Genomic DNA, 23,158 nt, shown 5'->3' with positions numbered 1-23,158 from the left:
GATATTTTCATATCTGATCAATTAGTCTTCTTAATTAATTAATTATTTACTTCACCTCACGTTAGTCTCATTCCAAACGTTGTAAATCTGCACAAACCCAGTCTTCACTATGAGTCATCCATACATCAATTGTCTTAAATAATTTATTTACTAATTAAGTCATTCACAGAAATGCATAAACAAACAAAGTAAATATGGTTACAAGAAATGATAGGAGAATGTGCCCTAGTGGGCTAAACCGGCATGGCGGCTTGTTAGACAAAAGGGGAAGTGGGGGTCGACTAAGAAGTCACTACAGAGTTGATAATTATAACAATTTAAATACTAATCCTTTGCACATGAACGTTCACTTATTCAGGAACAATTGCAATCAATATATATATTTACGCTCAGTGTGTCGTCTTGATCGCTGTTGAAAAGTTTGTTTTCTTTTGGAGAATTGTCCGTCTCTCTCTGTCTCTGTCTATCGTGGTTAGAGGGGATAGTTCAGAGCGACATTCATGTTGTTGTAGAATGAATGTTTCGGCGGTTGTCGTTCTTCGCGTTCAATGATACCCAATTCCTAGCTGCAGACTAGTAATTAATATTAAAGACTTGTTCTTATTCTGTCGGTATCGATAGTCTAAGAGTTTAACCACCTGGTATGGTTAAAAGATTCAGCAATGGTCTGCAACCTTTGTCCTCTCGTAATGGAGAAAAACATGGTCTAGTGAGAATTTCTCAAAGTTGGGGTTTTATTCAGGAGTTGCAGAAAAGGGCCTGTCCCAGGATGCCCGATCCTAACTGGGCTCATGGGTGGTCCTCTGATTTAGTTAAACTCAAAAGGGAATTATAGTTTCCTTCATTAAACCATCCAACATCACATTACACAACTTTACAAAACAGTATCATCCTCACTCATTCATCTTATACAACAATTAGATGTAACCTCATATCTGAGGCTATTATATAAACAGCATTATGGTAATGTGGCCGCACCGTCTCCCATGAGCCTCACCAAAAGGTAACAAATGGACCAGTTCGTAGCTGGATTCTTCACCAATATTTTATACCTTCTCCGGAACATAAATGTTGTTCGGACCTCAAGTTCTGTGAGGTGGAAGAAATTCCTTTGTTCTCTATGAAAATTCACTCTGTCTCTATACTGTGGCCGTGAGGAGATAATCTCTTCGAGGAATTTACGACCTCTCTGACCACAGCAGCCTAGTTGTAGGAGGCAGGGAGAGGGGGATGGGGCTTGCTGTACCCAAAGAGGGCAACGTCATAACAACATCTACTTTGTGCATGATACAAGTCATTTTTCCAACAATTGTTTACAGACAGATTATTTCACTTATCATTCACTGTATCACAATTCCAGTGTGTCAGAAGTTTACATACACTAAGTTGACTGTGCCTTTAAACAGCTTGGATAAATCCAAAAAATTATGTCATGGCTTTAGAAGCTTCTGATAGGCTAATTGACATCATTTGAGTCAATTGGAGGTGTACCTGTGGATGTATTTCAAGGCCTACCTCCAAACTCATTGCCTCTTTGCTTGACATCATGGGAAAATTAAAAGAAATCATCCAAGACCTCAGAAAATAATTTGTAGACCTCCACAAGTCTGGTTCATCCTTGGGAGCAATTTCCAAATGCCTGAAGGTACCACGTTCATCTGTACAAACAATAGTACGCAAGTATTAACACTATGGGACCACTTAGCCGTTATACCGCTCAGGAAGGAGATGTGTTCTGTCTCCTAGAGATGAACGTACTTTGGTGCGAAAAGTGCAAATCAATCCCAGAACAACAGAAAATAACCTTGTGAAGATGCTGGAGGAAACGGGTACAAAAGTAAATATATCCACAGTAAAACGAGTCCGATATCGACATGAAAGGCCGCTCAGCAAGGAAGAAGCCACTGCTCCAAAACCGCCATAAAAAAAGCCATAAAAAAGCCAGACTACGGTTTGCAACTGCACATGGGGACAAAGATCATACATTTTGGAGAAATGCCCTCTGGACATATAACTGTTTGGCTATAATGACCATCGTTGTGTTTGGAGGAAAAAGGGGGAGGCTTGCAAGCTGAAGAACACCATCCCAAACGTGAAGCACGGGGGTGGCAGCATCATGTGTGGGTCTTCCAAATGGACAATGACCCCAAGCATACTTTCAAAGTTGTGGCAAAATGGCTTAAGGACAACAAAGTCAAGGTATTGGAGTGGCCATCAAATCAAATTTTATTTGTCACATACACGTAGTTAGCAGATGTTAATGCGAGTGTAGCGAAATGCTTGTTCTTCTAGTTCCGACCATGCAGTAATATCTAACAAGTCATTTAACAATTTTACAACAACTACCTTTACACAAGTGTAAAGGAATGAATAAGAATATGTACATAAAGATTAATGAATGAGTGATAGCCGAGCGGCATAGGCAAGCTGCAGTGTATATGTACAGTATATGGGTCGGCAGGGTAGCCTAGTGGTTAGAGCGTTGGTCTTGTAACCTGAAGGTTGCAAGTTCAAACCCCTGAGCTGACAAGGTACAAATCTGTCGTTCTGCCCCTGAACAGGCAGTTAACCCACTGTTCCTAGACCATCATTGAAAATGACTTGCCTAGTTAAATAAAGGTAAAATATACATATGAGATGAGCAATGTAGAGTTTGTAAAGTGGCATTGTTTAAAGTGGCTACATTTATTACATTAATTTTTCATTATTAAAGTGGCTAGAGATGAGTCAGTATGTTGGCAGCAGCAACTCAATGTTAGTGGTGGCTGTTTAACAGTTTAACAGTCTGACCTGGCCTTGAGATAGAAGCTGTTTTTCAGTCTCTCGGTCCCCGCTTTGATGCGCCTGTACTGACCTCGCCTTCTGGATGATAGCGGGGTGAACAGGAAGTGGCTCGGGTGGTGGTTGTCCTTGATGATCTTGTTGGCCTTCCTGTGACATTGGGAGGTGTAGGTGTCCTGGAGGGCAGGTAGTTTGCCCCGGTGATGCGTTGTGCAGACCTCACTACCCTCTGGAGAGCCTTACGGTTGTGGGCAGAGCAGTTTCCGTGCAAGGCGGTGATACAGCCCGACAGGATGCTCTCGATTGTGCAGCTGTAAAAGTTTGTGTGTTTTTGGTGACAAGACTAATTTCTTCTTCTTCTTCACCACGCTGTCTGTGTGGGTGGACCATTTCAGTTTGTCCGTGATTTGTTCGTCGAGGAACTTAAAACTTTCCACCTTCTCCACTACTGTCCTGTCGATGTGGATAGGATAGGGGGCTGTCGATGTAAATAGGGGTGGATAGGGGGCTGCTCCCTCTGCTGTTTCCTGAAGTCCACGATCAACTCCTTTGTTTTGTTGACATTGAGTGTGAGGTTATTTTCCTGACACCACACTCCGAGGGCCCTCACCTACTCCCTGTAGGCCGTCTCGTCGTTGTTGGTAATCAAGCCTACCACTGTTGTGTTGTCTGCAAACTTGATGATTGAGTTGGAGGTGTGCATGGCCACGCAGTCATGAGTGAAAAGGGAGTACAGGAGAGGGCTGAGAACGCACCCTTGTGGGTCCCCAGTGTTGAGGATCAGCACGGTGGAGATGTTGTTTCCTACCCTCACCACCTGGGATGGCCAGTCAGGAAGTCCAGGACCCAGTTGCACAGAGCGGGGTCAAGACCCAGGGTCTCGAGCTTGATGACGAGTTTGGAGTTTACTATGGCGTTAAATGCTGAGCTGTAGTCAATGAACAGCATTCTTACATAGGTATTCCTCTTGTCCAGATGGGTTAGGGCAGTGTGATTGCGATTGTGTCGTCTGTGGACCTATTGAGGCGGTAAGTAAATTGGAGTGGGTCTCTTACAAATTGCTTACAAATTGGAGAGGGTGGAGGTGATATGGTCCTTGACTAGTCTCTCAAAGCACTTCATGATGACAGAAGTGAGTTCTACGGGACAATAGTCATTTAGCTCAGTTACTTTGGCTTTCTTGGGAACCGGAACAATGGTGGCCCTCTTGAAGCATGTGGGAACAGCAGACTGGGATAAGGATTGATTGAATATGTCCGTAAATACACCAGCCAGCTGGTCTGCGCATGTTCTGAAGACACGGCTGGGGATGCCGTCTGGGCCGGCAGCCTTGCGAGGGTTAACATGTTTAAATGTTTTACTCACGTTAGCTGCAGTGAAGGAGAGCCCACAGGTTTTGGTAGCGGGCCGTGTCAGTGGCACTATTATTGACCTCAAAGCAAGCAAAGAAGTTGTTTAGTTTGTCTGGGAGCAAGACATCGTGGTCCGCAACGGGGCTGGTTTTCCTTTTGTAGTCCGTGATTGACTGTAGACCCTGCCACATACCTCTCGTGTCTGAGCTGTTGAATTGCGACTCTACTTTGTCTCTATACTGTGACACTTAGCTTGTTTGATTGCCTTGCGGAGGGAATAGCTACACTGTTTGTATTCGGTAATGTTTACGGGCACCTTGCCCTGATTAAACTCACTCACCGAATCAGCGTATTCATCAATGTTATTGTCCGACGCTATGCGGAACATATCCCAGTCCATGTGATCGAAGCAATCTTGAAGCGTGGAATGCGATTGGGCGGACTAGCGTTGAACAGACCTGAGCACAGGTCTAAAACTACTGTTTTAGTTTCTGTCTATAGGCTGGGAGCAACAAAATGGAGTCGTGGTCAGATTTGCCGAAAGGAGAGCGAGGGAGGGCTTTGTATGTGTCGCGGAAGTTAGAATAACAATGATCCAGGGTTTTGCCAGGGTTTTGCTAGGGAGCCTTGTTTTCAGATTAGCCTTGTTAACATCCCAGCTGCAATAAATGCAGCCTCAGGATATGTGGTTACCAGTTTACATAGAGTGAAATTAAGTTCTTTCAGGGCCGTCGATGTGTCTGCTTGGGGGGGGGGGGGGGGGGGGGGATATACATGACTGTGATTATGATGGTAGATAATGCGGTTGGCATTTGATTGTAAAGAATTCTAGGTCAGGTGAACAAAAGGACTTGAGTTCTTGTATGTTGTTATGATTACACCACGTCTCGTTAATCATAAGGCATACACCCCGCCCTTCTTCTTACCAGAGTGATGTTTGTTTCTGTCGGCGCGATGTGTGAAGAAAACCGGTGGCTGTACCAACTCTGACATATCCTGAGTGAGCCATGTTTCCGAGAAACAAAGAATGTTACAATCTCTGATGTCTCTCTGGAAGGTAACCCTTGCTCGAATTTCGTCTACCTTGTTGTCAAGAGACTGGACATTGGCGAGTGGTATGCTCGGGAGCGGTGCGCGATGTGCCCGTCTACGGAGTCTGACAAGAAGAACGCTCCATCTGCCCCTTCTGCGGTGCCGTTGTTTTGGGTCACCGGCTGGGATCCGATCCATTGTCCCGGGTGGTGGACAAAACACAGGATCCGCTTCAGGAAGGTCGTGTTCCTGGTCGTAATGTTGCTCTTATATACAATAGTTCCTCCTTACTGTATGTAATAAAACTTAAGATTTCCTGGGCTAACAATGTAAGAAATAACACATAAAAAAACAAAATACTGCATAGTTTTCTAGGAACGCGAAGCGAGGCGGCCATCTCTGTTGGAGCCGGAAAACAACACCAAAGCCCTGACCTCAGTCCTATAGAAAAATTGTGGGCAGAACTGGAAAAGTGTGTTAGCAAGGAGGCCTACAAACCTGACTCAGTTACACCAGCTCTGTCAGGAGGAATAGGCCAAAATTCACCCAACTTATTGTTGGCAGCTTGTGGCAGCTACCCGAAACGTTTGACACAAGTTAAACCATTTAAAGGCAATGCTACCAAACACTAATTGAGTGTATGCAAACTTCTGACCCACTGGGAATGTGATGAAAGAAATAAAAGCTGAAATAATTCATTCTCTCTACTATTATTCAGACATTTTACATTCTTATAATGAGGTGGTGATCCTAACTGACCTAATGGAATTTTTTACAAGGATTAAATGTCAGGAATTGTGAAAACAAGAGTTTAAATGTATTTGGCTGAGGTGTATGTAAACTTCCAACTTCACATGTGTGTGCAACAACTAAAGTATTAAATTACATGAAATATCTGCCTGTGACAATAAATATTTTGGCTTCGGCATATTTATTGATTTAGTTGGGGGATTTGATTCTGTAGAGATTATTTTGTTTTGCTTGGCTCATAGCATGACATTGTATTTCCAGTCTCTTCTCTTGCCTGGTCTTTAAATGACTTTTCCAGTCAAGTTGAGCATGTCAACTCTGAAGGATTACTGTCCGAACCTTTGTCAGTCCCTGTGGGAGTCCCTCAGGGCTCTATATTAGGCCCCATTCTGTTCTCCATAGTCAAGTTATTTTGCAATCGCAACTGGGATTTCCACAATGTGATTTACATTGTCAGAGGGGAAGTGACCTCATCCACAACCACCAAATTGTAGCACAGCAGCTATTTATTACCAGACAAAAAGACTTATCCATTTCCCCCCAGCCTCTTGTTCTCCTTACCTTCACCTTCTCTTAATCACAAACAAAGATGTCCCTCACACGGCCAAGGTCGTCCTCAGCATGCAGGATGTCCATTATCACTCTACCATATGATTTGTCACTTGGGCCCAGTTCCAAACCCATCACTGTGCCCTTCACTGCCATTCATTTGAAATTGAAATTGAGAAGCCAGGTAGTCTAGCGGTTAAGTAACCGAAAGGTTGCTGGTTCAAATCCCAGAGCCGAGTCGGTGAAATCACCATCTGTGCCCTTGAGCAAGGCAATTAACCCTAATTGCTCCTGTAAGTCACTCTGGTAAATTATTCATATGTAAATGTATATCCTAATATTGTTACCCAATACTCTCCCTTTCTCTTTCTCTCACCTCTACTGCTTTCTCTCCCCCTTATATTTCTCTTGCCATTTCATTCTCCCTTTTCTCTCCCCCTCTCTCTCTCTTTCTCTTCTGTCTCTTTATCTCCCCTCCCTCCTACCTGAGTAATGTCAGGTATCTTCCCTGTCATCATCATTACGGGGCTGATTACCTGTCAGTAGGGCTCATTAGAGGCCTATCAGCATGGCGGCAGGGGGACAGCCAGGGACAGCCTCAGCCCCACACCCTGGCTACCTGTCGTCACTCCCACGGCCCAGCTCGGTCCGCCTGGACTATCTTAGATGGGGTGGGTGGGGGGTAGGTGAGATGTGTGTGTGTGTGTGTGTGAGAGAGAGAGAGAGAGATGGCCAGACAAGCAATTTTTCTCTTTCTCCGGGAGAGGCAATTGGATTGAGTCTGAGGGATTCACATTATTGGCTCGTCTGCAGGGTGAATTTTGTATCTGCTCTCTGTGTCTCTGCAGAATGTGCTCATCTGTGTACGAACAGTATACGGTTTTGTGTGTGTGTGGGGCGCACGTATATACAGCCACACAATACCACATGCCTATGCCGGCGTGTTTGTCGTGATACCTGGTGTGTGTTTCTCACACATTTAAGAGATCAGGCAGTGTTTAGGCAAGACTGGGACGGGACAGACTGATACAGTAGTAGCTAGATAAACAGGCTGTCTCGGCCTGTAAATACTACAGTAGTACATGGTAGTACATCATCCTGGACACAGGGGGCACTATGCATTCAAGGCAGGTATCTCAATAGTCAGAAGTTGATTCCTCTCATTGTATGAGTTATTCTTCTTTCCTTACAATCTGTTCTGAAGCTCACTTATATGAATCTCACTCACATATATGGACCACATGCCCAGCTTCTCTCTTTCTCACTGTCGTTTTCCCTCTTTCGAATTCTGTCACTTTTTGTTCTCACTCTTTCTATCACTGTCTATTGTTCTCTGCCATCTTTACCCATTTCCTACTTTGCTCTCCCTAACCCCCCTGTCTCATATGCTCGGATAACAGAATACCTCACTCACTCCCTCACTCTCAGGGTTGGGAGGAGAGTGTGGACACGGCCTTGTCTCACCTCCTAAGGACCTGTCTGTCTCGCAGCCCTAAGGATCAGGACCTGTCTTCAGCATGCCCAAAAGGCACGGTCTGCCTGAAGAAGCACATCACCCTGCTGTGTGACCGCCTGGGCTAGGGGGGGCAGCTGTCCCTGGCCTCCGAGGCCAACGTACCCATACCAGTCATGATGCCAGGTGAGAGAGGGGAAGAGTGTGTGTGTGTCTCTCTCTCTCTCTCAATTTGCTATTTTTTCTCTCTCTCTGTATGAGAAAAAGCAGTTTCTCTTCATTAGTGTTCAGTCTAGCCTATGATGATACCGTTAACCCCTTCCTCTGAGAATGCCTAATGAATCCTGTCCCACTGAGGTGTGTGTGCACGCTCTGTCTGTTGTTCCAGTGTTAACCCCTGGCTGTGAGAATGCCTGGTAAACACTAGTCCCCTGGTAAAGTTGTTATGGTTGGAGAGAAGAGCACATGTCTCAATCATAGCCCTGTTTATGGCCTTCACACACTCTCAGGCCTACAGTGGTGTGTGTGCGCCTGACCACCACCCCCATGGGTCATGGTTCAAACAAAAATGTGTGTGTCTGAACATCATTAAGCAGGCCAAATACCTTTTTACCCCCACTCCTTTTATGCTTCTTCCTCCCTCTCTCTCTCTTCCTCCCTCCTCCCTCTCTCTCTCTCGTCCTCCCTCCTCTCTCTCTCTTCCTCCCTCCTCTCTCTCTCTCTCTCTCTTCCTCCCTCCTCTCTCTCTCTCTCTTCCTCCCTCTTCTCTCTCTCCCTCTTTCGTTTCTTCCTCCCTCCTCTCTCACTCTTCCTCCCTCCTCTCTCTTCCTCCCTCCTCTCTCTCTTCCTCCCTCCTCTCTCTCTCTTCCTCCCTCTTCTCTCTCTCTTCCTCCCTCCTCTCTCTCTTCCGCCCTCCTCTCTCTCTTCCTCGCTCCTCTCTCTCTTCCTCCCTCCTCTCTCTCTTCCTCGCTCCTCTCTCTCTTCCTCCCTCCTCTCTCTCTTCCTCCCTCCTCTCTCTCTTCCTCCCTCCTCTCTCACTCTTCCTCCCTCCTCTCTCTCTTCCTCCCTCCTCTCTCTCTCTTCCTCCCTCCTCTCTCTCTCTTCCTCCCTCCTCTCTCTCTCGTCCTCCCTCCTCTCTCTCTCTTCCTCCCTCCTCTATCTCTCTCTCTTCCTCCCTCCTCTCTCTCTTCCTCCCTCCTCTCTCTCTTCCTCCCTCCTCTCTCTCTCTTCCTCCCTCTTTCGTTTCTTCCTCCCTCCTCTCTCTCTCTTCCTCCCTCCTCTCTCTCTCTTCCTCCCTCCTCTCTCTCTTCCTCCATCCTCTCTCTCTCTTCCTCCCTCCTCTCTCTCTCTTCCTCCATCCTCTCTCACTCTTCCTCCCTCCTCTCTCTCTCTTCCCACCTCCTCTCTCACACTTCCTCCCTCCTCTCTCACTCTTCCTCCCTCCTCTCTCTCTCTTCCTCCCTCTTTCGTTTCTTCCTCCCTCCTCTCTCTCTTCCTCCCTCCTCTCTCTCTTCCTCCCTCCTCTCTCTCTCTTCCTCCCTCCTCTCTCACTCTTCCTCCCTCCTCTCTCTCTTCCTCCCTCCTCTCTCTCTCTTCCTCCCTCCTCTCTCTCTCTTCCTCCCTCCTCTCTCACTCTTCCTCCCTCCTCTCTCTCTCTTCCTCCCTCATCTCTCACTCTTCCTCCCTCCTCTCTCTCTTCCTCCCTCCTCTCTCACTCTTCCTCCCTCCTCTCTCTCTCTTCCTCCCTCATCTCTCACTCTTCCTCCCTCCTCTCTCTCTCTTCCTCCCTCCTCTCTCTCTCTTCCTCCCTCCTCTCTCTCTCTTCCTCCCTCATCTCTCACTCTTCCTCCCTCCTCTCTCTCTCTTCCTCCCTCCTCTCTCTCTCTTCCTCCCTCTTCTCTCTCTCTTCCTCCCTCTTTCGTTTCTTCCTCCCTCTTTCGTTTCTTCCTCCCTTTTACGTTTCTTCCTCCCTCCTCTCCCTCTCTTCCTCCCTCCTCTCTCACTCTTCCTCCCTCTTTCGTTTCTTCCTCTCTCCTCTCTCTCTTCCTCCCTCCTCTCTCTCTCTTCCTCCCTCCTCTCTCTCTTCCTCCCTCCTCTCTCACTTCCTCCCTCCTCTCTCTCTCGTCCTCCCTCCTCTCTCTCTCGTCCTCCCTCCTCTCTCTCTCTTCCTCCCTCCTCTATCTCTCTCTCTTCCTCCCTCCTCTCTCTCTTCCTCCCTCCTCTCTCTCTTCCTCCCTCCTCTCTCTCTCTTCCTCCCTCTTTCGTTTCTTCCTCCCTCCTCTCTCTCTCTTCCTCCCTCCTCTCTCTCTCTTCCTCCCTCCTCTCTCTCTTCCTCCATCCTCTCTCTCTCTTCCTCCCTCCTCTCTCTCTCTTCCTCCATCCTCTCTCACTCTTCCTCCCTCCTCTCTCTCTCTTCCCACCTCCTCTCTCACACTTCCTCCCTCCTCTCTCACTCTTCCTCCCTCCTCTCTCTCTCTTCCTCCCTCTTTCGTTTCTTCCTCCCTCCTCTCTCTCTTCCTCCCTCCTCTCTCTCTCTTCCTCCCTCCTCTCTCTCTCTTCCTCCCTCCTCTCTCACTCTTCCTCCCTCCTCTCTCTCTTCCTCCCTCCTCTCTCTCTCTTCCTCCCTCCTCTCTCTCTCTTCCTCCCTCCTCTCTCACTCTTCCTCCCTCCTCTCTCTCTCTTCCTCCCTCATCTCTCACTCTTCCTCCCTCCTCTCTCTCTCTTCCTCCCTCCTCTCTCTCTCTTCCTCCCTCCTCTCTCTCTCTTCCTCCCTCATCTCTCACTCTTCCTCCCTCCTCTCTCTCTCTTCCTCCCTCCTCTCTCTCTCTTCCTCCCTCTTCTCTCTCTCTTCCTCCCTCTTTCGTTTCTTCCTCCCTCTTTCGTTTCTTCCTCCCTTATACGTTTCTTCCTCCCTCCTCTCCCTCTCTTCCTCCCTCCTCTCTCACTCTTCCTCCCTCTTTCGTTTCTTCCTCTCTCCTCTCTCTCTTCCTCCCTCCTCTCTCTCTCTTCCTCCCTCCTCTCTCTCTTCCTCCCTCCTCTCTCTCTCTCTTCCTCTTTCATTTCTTCCTCCCTCCTCTCTCTCTCTTCCTCCCTCCTCTCTCTCTCTTCCTCCCTACTCTCTCTTTCTCCCCCTTGCCCCTCTTTAGCAGTCACCCCTCACACGTATAAGTGTGTTGATGACAAATCAACTCGGCCATTTCCCTTCAGTAGTTCTCTCCCTAGTTTCCACCCCATCAAACACAGCAGTTGATTAATGTGAGATGTTTAATATGATCTATGAGGACTGTTGATGGACACAGGGGCAGTATTGTGAAGAGGTAGGTAGCCACCAGACTAATGAATATGGATACAGTGGAGGGAGGAAATATTAACCATGGTTTTCCAGTTGAAAACCTCCAGCTTCGCAAATAGAAGAATTAGTTGCCTTATTGAGTGCTTTACGCATTCATGCTTTGGAGCTTATAATTAATTCACGAAATGGATATGTGTTCTTGACCAATGTAGAATACTTTGAGAGTTCTGGGATAATGTAGTTGTATGGTCGTTTGAACAAAAACATGTATTTTGATGTTGTTAAACTTGACATTGTCGTTAGGCTTACAGTACATAACGCTGTCATGGTAGTGGCATAGAAGCTAGGGTCGTTGATTAGTTATGGCAACTTATGCAGCTTATGCAGTAGCTTGGGACTGTTACAGTATGGATGTGTTTAGTAATCCAGAAAAGTCGCAATAGTGTGTTTTATTTGGGTGGTACTGGAGGGATCCCTTATATGATGTCCATCCAGGGTGTGTGTGTGTGTGTGTGTGTGTGTGTGTGTGTGTGTGTGTGTGTGTCAGAGTCCTGCACAGGTCAGTGTTTTGGAGCCACACCCGCTCCGCCCCGGCCATATCAATTCCAAGCCCTATCCGACATCAGGACAGATCTTTTCGCGACCTGACCCACCCGCAAAGTATTGTTCCGAGAGCCGATCCGTGACCCACCAAATTACATGCATTTATTCTAGTTGTTTTATTCTAGTTGTTTTCATGACTCGTAGTCCCCTTCCCTGCATGAATTGATTTTGTCTGCTTGTCTATTCAACATTTGTATAAAAGGAAACCATGCCATGAATTAAGAACGATAGGCTACCTTTTTGTTATCACAGTGTGATGCGTCACATTGATGACTCAAATCGCTTTAAAAATAATACCCTTCTAATTAGCCTTTTTACCTAACGAGAGCCTGTAAGCGACATAACAAAACAAGATCTTTATATTCAATATCGTTACGATAATCAAATAGTTTAAATGAAACTTAAATAAACAATTTGAATAGTGCATTCAGAAAGTATTCAGACCCCTCTCACTTTTTCCACATTTTGTAACGTTGCAGCCTGATTCTACAAAGGATTCAATTGTTTTTTTCCCTCATCAATCTACACACAATACCCCATCATGACAAAGCGAAAACCGGGATTTTAGATATGTTTGCAAATGTATTAAAAATAAAAAAGTGTTTTTTATTTTATTTATTTACATAAGTATTCAGACCCTTTGCTATGAGACTCTATTGAGCTCAGGTGCATCCTGTTTCCATTGATCATCCTTGAGATGTTTCTACAACTTGATTGGAGTCCACCTGTGTTAAATTCAATTGATTGAACATCATTTGGAAAGGCACACACCTGTCTATATAAGGTTGACAGTGCATGTCAGAGCAAAAACCAAGCCATGAAGTCAAAGGAATTGTCCGTAGAGCTCAGAGACAGGACTGTGTCGAGGCACAGATCTGGGGAAGGGTACCAAAAATGTCAGTGGCCTCTACCTTTTCATACTTTTCTTTTTTCATCTTGTCTTTTTTATTGTATTTTTTAAAAACTTTTTACCCCTTTTTCTCCCCAATATCGTGGTATCCAATTGGTAGTTACAGTCTTGTCCCATCGCTACAGGTGAAGATCGAGAGCCATGCGGCCGGCCAAACCCTCCCCAAACCTTGGAGTTTGCCAAAATGCACCCAAAAGGCTCTCTGACCGTGAGTAACAAGATTTTCTGGTCTGATGAAACCAAGATTGAACTATTTGGCCTGAATGTCAAGCATCTGTGGTTGAAAAAATAAAGGGGAACCAGGCACCGCTCATCACCTGGCCAATACCATCACTACAGTGAAGCATTGTGGTGGCAGCATCATGCTGTAGGGATGTTTTTCAGTGGCAGGGACTGGGAGACTAGTCAGGATCAAGGAAAAGATGAGCGGAGCAAAATACAGAGAGATCCTTGATTAAAACCTGCCTCAGAGCGCTCAGGACCTCAGACTGGGGCGAAGGTTCACCTTCCAACAGGACAACGACACTAAGCACACAGCCAAGACAACGCAGGAGTGGCTTCGGGACAAGTCTCTGAATGTCCTTGAGTGGCCCAGCCAGAGCCTGGACTTGAACCCGATATAATGTCTCTGGAGAGACCTGAAAATGGTGGTGCAGCAACACTCCCCACCCAACCTGACAGAGCTTGAGAGGATCTGCAGAGAAGAATGGAAGAAACTCCCCAAATACAGGTGTGCCAAGTTTTTAGCGTCATTCCCAGACGACTCAATGCTGTAATCACTGCCGAATGTGCTTCAACAAAGTAAAGTAAAAAGTAAAAGGTCTGAATACTTCTGTAAATGTAATATTTCGGTTTTTTATTTATAAGACATTTGCAAAAAAAATTGTTTTGTTTTGTCATTATTGGGTATTGTGTATACATCGAAAAAACAATATAATTAATTTCAGAATGAGGCTGTAACGTACCAAAATGTGAAACTGTGAAGGGGTCTGAATACTTTCCGAATGCACAGTAGGCTGCAAAAATAAGCTACAATTATTTAATAGGCTATTAAAGGCATATTTACATTTTTACCAGCTGCACCGGTTCTCTCTTTATATGGCTAATAATTAACTGATATTTAATTGAATTATCATAAACAAATATCTGCTTGCACTTTTTGCCAGCTGTGTATCCATCTACCGGGTTGTTGTCCTTCCAAACCGGGGATTTCACTCACACAGCACCTGTTTCCACGATGGTGTAGCCTATTCCCCCATCATAACCTTCCTTTTTATTTCTCCAGTTAGGCCTACGTTACCCATTTTCGCGTGAGCTAGGTTAGCCAGAGAAAGTCAGCTTGTCAACTTGTCGTTGCCTATTCTCATGTGGAGGGAGGGAATATAATCTCTGCGTTTAGACAAAATTAGAATGTTTCAGCACCACACAAATAATGGACAGTTCCCTGCTCCACACACTCTCAATACGTTCATGGATGGAAGCCTCGCCGCTCAGAGAATGAAATTCGCAACATAATGTAACACAACAAGCTCATGGGTTTGTAAAAATTGTAGGCCTTATTATCTGGATTTAAAAAGTTTCTGACCAGCAATATAATTGTTCAATCAATGTTTTCATTCCACCCGCCAGCTGATTTGATTTATTTTCAATGTTTTTTGTTTTTTTTGTGGCGTGTGTCCGACCTGATGCAGGATTCTAGTGTGTGTGTGTGTGTGTGTGTGTGTGTGTGTGTCGAGTATTGAGCTGACAGGATTCATGTCGTTCGGTCTCTCTCCTTTCGGCGTTGTTCTGCTGCCAAAACACACACACACACACACACACACACACACACACACACACACACACACACACACACACACACACACACACACACACACACACACACACACACACACACACACACACACACAGAGAGTCAGGCGACTCCTGTATGACCAAAGCCCTGTCACTCTTTATGTAAACAGTAATTTGTTAAAAACCCCAAAGATGTTGCTTTTTCAATTGGCTGTAAACGCAAAAGTTGTTTACGTTTCCAACAACACCGGCGGCAACCGGAGACTGCGCACACACACACACACACACACACACACACACACACACACACACACACACACACACACACACACACACACACACGCACAACAAACCCCTTTTCATGGCCTTGCAGTACACCCTATTCCAGGCGTTGTATAAAAGTGGATGGATGGGACTTTGGGTGATCTTCCCACTACCAATGCTGCGTGGGACCTGACAGTTGAAAAAACACACACAGTACACAGACACAAACGTACAGTACTCCCTGATATATAGCCTATTTGTGCTTATACTTGTGACTGAAGGATATACAGAATATTTGATCTCTTATGACACACACGCGTACTCCTGTCGTTCTCCTCATCTCTCCCTCTCACCCCTCACCCTCTCCTCACCTGACCCTGTGTCTCGCTCTGATGACATCACCTGGGCGGCCTGCTGAGACTCTGGTTTTAACAGCTGCTCTTGGCCCTTGCTCTCTCTCTCACATACACATGCATGAACACGTGCACACACACACACCCTGTCAGCAGCACCTGATGGTATCATTTCAGTCAGTACTGTTTATCACATGGCTTTCATTACTCCTAGAACTGTTAGCTTTGCTCTGTCATTAGGTCAAATGTTGGGCTGCTTTACAGTTTGGTGTTGTGGATGTAATGTTGCTCTCTCCTATTTATCTCTCTGTTTCTCTGTCTTTCTTGTTTACTCTCTCCATGTCTTTGTCAGCAAAGCTTTAGTTCTCTCTACTTGAGGTTCATCATAGAATGAACTAGATGTTGTGGCCTTCTTGTTTTGTGTGTTTTCACTGTACATCTATTTCAGTGTGTGTGTGTGCATGCATGTGTTTATACATATCTTCTCTTTCCCACCACAGAAGAAGATTGATACCTCTGCGTCCACACACACACACACACCACAGTTCCACTTCCTGATTTATCACGTTTTATATGGAACTTCCAGTCTCCACTCCACATTGGGCAGGAAAAACACAGGCTGAGGAACACGCCTCCTTTAGGGAACACATCCAACCCCCCATCATGTTTTCACATTAGTCAGAGACTTATGCATGCTCTATCGCTCTCTCTCACTCTTTCTCTCCCTATATCTTTCTCTCCTTCTCTCTCGCTCGCTCTTTCTGTCTCTCTCTTTCTCGCTCTTTCTGTCTCTCTCTCCCTTGCTCTTTCTTTCTCTCTCTCATCTTTCTCGCTCTCTCTCACTCATTCTCACTTTCTCCCTATCTTTCTCTCTCCTCTCTCGATCGCTCTTTCTGTCTCTCTCTCTCGCTCTTTCTTTCTCTCTCTCTCGCTCTTTCTGTCTCTCTCTCTCTCACTCTTTCTTTCTCTCTCTCGCTCTCTTTCTCTTTCTATCTTCCTCTCTCTCCTTCTTTTGTTTTCTCTCTCCTCTTTTTCTCTTTTCTTTTGCTCTTTCTCTCCTTCTCTCGCTCTTCTCTTTTTCTCACCCTGTCTTTTGTTCTCTCTCTCTCTCTCTCTCTCTCTCTCTCTCTCTCTCTCTCAATTCAATTAGCTTTTTAGGCATGACATAACAATGCACATATTGCCAAAGCTTACTTTGGAGATGCATAATATTAATCAATAGTGTCAACGGGACAACAGTAACAACAATAATCAAGGGTCAAAATAACCATGTGTTGAACAATAACAGAGGCATAGAGGACATGTGCAGGTTGGTTGGTCTGTCAGACACTGTCCCTCATCTTATGGCAGGCAGCAATGTAGTTTGCTGCCAATCCACAGCTCTCTGCATCCTCACCAACAGGACAGGTAGCCTACTCTCATCAGAGAGGTCTTTGGAGCCTTGAATAAGGGTTTCAAATTTGGTGAAATGACACTCTCTAATTGTATTTTTTTTATTTTTTTTATTTTTTTAACATATTGTCAGGAAATGCAGCTCTGTCTCATCTCTGTTTCGGGTTCTGCTGTGGTCTCTCTCTCTCCAAACTAGTCAAACTCCCCTCTCCTTGCTATGTGTTGAATACATTAGCTACTCGGCTGGAACCAGGCGTTTTTGGCAACAGTTCGGAGATCTTGAACGTTCCCCCTCTGAATATATTTGCAGTGGAGAAAAACCATATGTTGTGATAAAGTGAATGCCAGGGGAATGTGATTGTGATGTACTACTGGGGTGCAGGGTTGTTGACGGGATGCTATGCAAGCAGGCTTTGAGGTGTGTGTGTGTGCGTGCATGATGGGGGATAGGGGGTGTTGTTGTGTCTGACTGTATTCTGTATGTATTTATGTATTTAAGTGTGTGTTCTCTCCCAGAATCTCCTCTCCTATGAACATCTCTAATTAACACTCTAGAAATGGAAGCTTTTTGGGCCTAAAATACCCCCCCCCCCCCCCCCCCCCCAAAGTTCCAAGTCCACTGAGAATACCTTTGTTCCTATATCCAAATCTGTCTTTGGGAGCCATTTCTGATGGCGGAAACAGATGTATCTTGTCTTGTGTTTGAAGCCTCCTTTCTCAGCTGTTTTGGGAGGATTTCAGTTATGCCTTGTGGTTAGGAGATCTATTCCTGTAGGACTTAAAGAGAGGGGAGAGATGTTGAAGTGGAGAGCAGAGCTACTATCACTGAATGAATGGGATCTTCTCTGCTAGCTAAAGCTCTACTTAATACTCAACTACTTAAAGCGGTTAGAAATTCCTAGGCTAAACCCCATTTAGAGAGCGCTGTCTCTGTATGTCTCCGTCTGCCTCACTCTCTCTTTCTCTGTGCGCGTGCATACGTGAACGTGTGTGTGTGTGTGTGTGTGTGTGTGTGTGTGTGTGTGTGTGTGTGTGTGTGTGTGTGCGCGCACGCATTATCAAATTTGGCAATGTGTGTGTGTGTGGCCATATCTCTCTCATTGCCCAACAGTATAACCATAAAACCTTTAATCGTCTTTTCCAACGATCTCCCTCCTCTCCTTACTTTTACAATGTTGACATCTTAAAGAGTGGAGAAAAAAGCCTTGGTGTTGACTTTGTGGTTGGGACAGGGTTAGGCTGTAAAAGTAGATCAGGTGTCTGTTTGATTTACAGCTGTTTGATTTTGGACTTCAAAACCAGGAGGTGCACTTCCTTCTGGGCTGGGGAGAAAGAAGGACTACTAGAGATCATATCACAAGCAAACAATTTGCAAGATTTGAGACCAAACCACAACCAAATGATCTTCTGAACCACTACACAACACAACGGTCTAACACATTCAAACCACAACCAACGGTGGTTTGGTGCATGCTCTAGTTCTTTTGACCACAACCAACGGTGGTTTGGTACATGCTCTAGTTCTTTTGACCACAACCAACGGTGGTTTGGTACATGCTCTAGTTCTTTTGACCACAACCAACGGTGGTTTGGTACATGCTCTAGTTCTTTTGACCACAACCAAATGGTTCCGTAGATAAAACCATAAAATAAAACCGTCTACTGAAATTGAACAGCAACAACGGTCCAGCAGTGAATTGAATATACTGTAGACCAAACCACGACCAAACGTTTCAGAACAAAGACCAAACTAAACCGCTACCAAACGTTTTAGAACAGAGACCAAACTAAACCATGACCAAACGTTTTAGAACAGAGACCAAACTCAACCACGACCAAACGATTTACAACAGAGACCAAACTAAACCACGACCAAACGTTTTAGAACAGAGACCTAACTAAACCACGACCAAACGATTTAGAACAGAGACCAAACTCAACCACGACCAAACGTTTTAGAACAGAGACCAAACTCAACCACGACCAAACGTTTTAGAACAGAGACCAAACTAAACCACGACCAAACGTTTCAGAACAAAGACCAAACTAAACCATGACCAAACGTTTTAGAACAGAGACCAAACTAAACCGCTACCAAACGTTTTAGAACAGAGACCAAACTAAACCACGACCAAACGTTTTAGAACAGAGACCAAACTCAACCACGACCAAACGATTTACAACAGAGACCAAACTAAACCACGACCAAACGTTTTAGAACAGAGACCAAACTAAACCACGACCAAACGTTTTAGAACAGAGACCAAACCAAACCACGACCAACCGGTCCAGCAGTTCTAACCGATCTATTTGCTCTTCTAAGTACAATCACACGTGTTACTGGAGGAGACCAAACTCGACCACATCCTGACAGAGCGGTTTGGACCATAACTAACTAACCATAACTAACCCGGTCTCCCAGACCAAAACATCTTTCATATCCCAGTATTTGTGACAGTGTGCAGCTCCATACTACAGTCTGAGAGAGGGCTGCCTGGCTTGTCTCCCCAGCTAAAGAGCTCAGTTTCAGGCTAAAGGGGGTCCAGAGGTGGGGGCCCTTTCCTTAACATGTGTTGATGTATGGCTGGGCAGAGGTTAAGACACACACTACCCTTGTCCCCACACACGACCCCTCTCTCTCTGCACACACACACTACCCTTGTTCACACACACACACACACACACACCGCCACTGTCCGAAATTGCAAGACAGCGCAAAAAGACAAGCTTAGAAAAACACCTGCCCAATTAAAGTCTGGCGTATCCAATTTCAAACAAGCCCATGGCCAGGAAGAGGGAGAAAAAACTGAGGCTGCCTGTTGCCTTTCAGCTTGGAGTAACCCCATGGGCCATCCTAGCCAATTGGCCTCACTAAACAGAACAAGATTGGCTTTATAGCATAGGATAAATATTAGACAGGGATTAGGGTAATCTGCCAAGAGGTAGAGGGCATTTTAAATAAACACACACACATATGAACGCTTGCACACTTAACCACATACCCAGACTTAACACACACACGTTCGTACACACCACCGCCAGCTCAGACGGTGTGTTTTGAGGATGTAAAATGAAAGTGGCATGAAAAATGAAACAAGCCCTAGGGATTGGGGGATAGACGGAGAGGTGGAGGAGGTAGAGCGGGGAGGAGAGGAGAAGCGAGGAGAGACAAGGGGTCTGATTCATAGACCCTAGGAGGTCCCAAATTCCTGTTCATCCTTGGTATTGAAGAGGCGATAGATACTCTTGGAAGGGGTCTCACTCTGACACCCCCAGCGCACACAACACATAGGCAACACCTACATGCCCACATACATACAAACACATTCCATCAACACCTGCACACACACACACACACACACGATAATATTGACATTTGTAGGCCCTGGTAGAAGATGAAGTTCTTACATAACCACATCTGACAATTACTGAGACTTTGTCACTTGAAAAAGGGCAGCTAAAGAGGAACACTTTTATTACACATTTGATACATGTTACGGCCAAATCCTAACTTGATACTCCAGAGAGATATTTGACACACAGGTTTGAGTTGTATGTACATTTAGTGTACAAAACATTAGGAACACCTTCCTAATATTGACTTGCACCCCCTTTTGCCCTCAGAACAGCCTCAATTCATCAGGGTATGGACTGCAAGGTGTCGAAAGTGTTCCACAGGGATGCTGGCCCATGTTGACTCCAATGCTTCCCACAGTCCCAAGTTAGCTGGATGACCTTTGGGTGGTGGACCATTCTTGATACACACAGGAAACTGTTGAGCGTGAAAAACTCAGCAGCGTTGCAGTTCTTGACACACTCAAACCGGTGCGTCTGCACCTACTACCATACCCCGTTCAATGGCACTTCAATATTTTGTCTTGCTCATTCACCCTCTGAATGGCACACACACAATCCACACATACAGAATACACACATACACAAGATCAAAATCGTTATAAAGCAATTATCAGACTCCTCTTTGAATTGGTATATTTCTCCAAAACACAGTTGTCCTGAGTCTGCACAGACCTGCCAGGACCTTGGATCATTGGAGACACTCAAGTTTTTTAATCCCGTATCTCTCAACACATTCAATAAAATAGACATGGCCTCTAAACCTTCCAGCTGCCTACTGGACCCTATTCAAGCTAAACTACTGAAAGAGCTATTTCCTGTGCTTGGCCCTCCTATGTTGAACAAAATAAACGGTTCCCTCTCTTCCGGATGTGTACCAAACTCACTAAAAGTGGCAGGAATAAAGCCTCTCCTGAAAAAGCCAAACCTTGTCCAAGAAGTGTTTTTTAACTGTCGGCCTATATCGAATCTCCCATTCCTCTCAGAAATATTAGGAAAAAAAATTTGCAGAGGAACTCACTGCCTTCCTGAAGACAAATAATGTATACAAAACACACCAGTCTGGTTTTAGACCCCATCATAGTACTGAGACTGGGATCGTGGAGGTGGTAAATTACCTTGTAATGGTGTCAGACCAAGGCTCTGCATCTGTCCTCGTGCTCCTAGACCTTAGTGCTGCTTTTGACACCTTTTGACACCATCAATCACCACATTCTTTTGGAGAGATTGGAAACCCAAATTTGGTCTACACGGACAAGTTCTTGCCTGATTTAAATCTTGGAGCAGCAGGTAGCCTAGTGGGCAGAGCATTGGGCAGGTAACCGAAAGGTTGCTAGATCGAATCCCCGAGCTGACAAGGTAAAAATCTGTCGTTCTGCCCCTAAACAAGGCAGTTAACCCACTGTTCCTAGGCCGTCATTGTAAATAAGAATTTGTTCTTAACTGACTTGCCTAGTTAAATAAATGTTTTATTAATTATCTGTATATCTGTGTATGGAAAGATATCAGTTTTTGTCTGTGGATGGTTTGTCCTCTGACAAATCAATGGTACGTTTCGGTGTTCCTCAAGGTTCCGTTTTAGGACCACTATTGTTTTCACTATATATTTGACCTCTTGGTGATGTCATTTGGTAAAACAATTTTCAACTTTTGCTGCTATGTGGACGGCAATTACATTTCAATGAAACATGGTCAAGCCCCAAAATTGCCTACCCTGGAAGCCTGTGTTTCAGACATAAGGAAGTGGCACATTTTTTACTTTAAATTCAATACATAGATTCTAGTTCCCAAGAAACAAAGAAATCTGCTGTTTGATCTGACAATTAATCTTGGTTGTTGTACAGTCATCTCAAATGAAACTGTGAAGACCTCAGCGTTACTCTGGACCCTGATCTCTCTTTTGATGAACCTATCAGTAATACTTCAATGGCAGCTTTTTTCCCATCTTCGTAACATTGAAAAAATCTGAAATGTTTTGTCCCCAAAAGAATTTGCTAAAAAAAAAAAAAAAAAAAAAAAAAGAAGAAATCTAAATTAGATTACTGCAATGCTCTACTCTCCAGCCACCCAGCTAAAGCACTAAATAAACTTCAGTTAATGCTAAATACGTCTGATATAATCTGATATAATCTTGACTACAACCAAAACATTTGATCATATTACTCAAGTGCTAGCATCTCTACACTGGCTTCCTGTTCAGGCTAGGGTTGATTTCAAGGTTTTACTGCTAACCTACAAAGCATTACATGGATCTGCTCCTACCTATCTCTCCGATTTGGTTCTGCCATACATACCTACACATACGCTACTGTCACAGGACACAGGCCTCCTTATTGTCCCTAGAATTTCTAAGCAAACAGCTAGAGGCAGGGCTTTCTCCTATAGAGCTCAATTTTGATGGAATGGTCTGCCTATCCATGTGAAAGATACATACTCGGTCTCGGTTTTAGTTCTTCCTAGCCACCGTGCGTCTACATCTGTATTGCTTGCTGTTGGGGTTTTAGGCTGGGTTCCTGTATAAGCACTTTGTGACATCTGCTGATGTAAAAAGGTTTTTATAAATATATTTGATTTGATGTCTCAAGGCTTAATAATCCCATTCATCTAAACTGATTGAAGTGGATTTAACAAGTGACATAAATAATGGATCAAAGCTTTCACCTGGATTCACCTGGTCAGTCTGTTATGGAAAGAGCATAATGTTCACTCATTGTATATCTCATGATAGGATTCAGTCTCTGTGATTGGTTGTTGATCATGCTCTTCTTCCTGTAACTCAGGGGGCTGTGAGCCAATCGCGGAGGCTGTTGCGGACCTGGAGGAGCCGCCCCTGCAACAGGAGTCTGCCACCTAGTTCATCAAAAAGAAACAGCTGTCTAAGAAAGTCGAGACCAAGACAGGTCAGTCAGGGGATGGACACAAACAAACTCAGACCCTGTGTGTGGAAATCTCATCCTTAGCTTGTGATTCACCCTCCTTTAGCTCGTACAGTACAGTATATGACTGGTTTCATGTCTGCTGGGGCTGTTCTTATGCTGTGTTGAGATCGTGCTGATGCTCTTCTCATATTAGGCTCACACTGAGCTCAAGCTCTGTTCGGTGTCTTTCTTTCTCTCTTCCATCTGGTTCTACTCTCCTCCCTCCCTCCCTCCCTGATTGGATGTAATAGCTGGCGAATTGCAATTTTTCCGGTCATTATCAAAGTTTTGATTTTTTTTGGGGGGGGGGGGGGGGGGGGGGCTCCAAGTAGTTTTTTAATCAAATGAGTTAAAGCTGTAG

At 45.0% G+C, this 23,158-nt stretch overlaps 1 pseudogene; it reads left to right on the top strand.

Moving 5' to 3' along the window:
• Positions 1–22,733, top strand: part of LOC118936732 — a 92,261-nt pseudogene extending 69,528 nt beyond the window's left edge.
• Positions 22,734–23,158: the final 425 nt, after the last annotated feature.

This window comes from Oncorhynchus mykiss, chromosome 2 (genome assembly GCF_013265735.2).
Source record: "Oncorhynchus mykiss isolate Arlee chromosome 2, USDA_OmykA_1.1, whole genome shotgun sequence".
Classification (NCBI taxonomy): Eukaryota; Metazoa; Chordata; class Actinopteri; order Salmoniformes; family Salmonidae; genus Oncorhynchus; species Oncorhynchus mykiss.
This window is presented reverse-complemented; position numbering and strand designations above follow the sequence as displayed.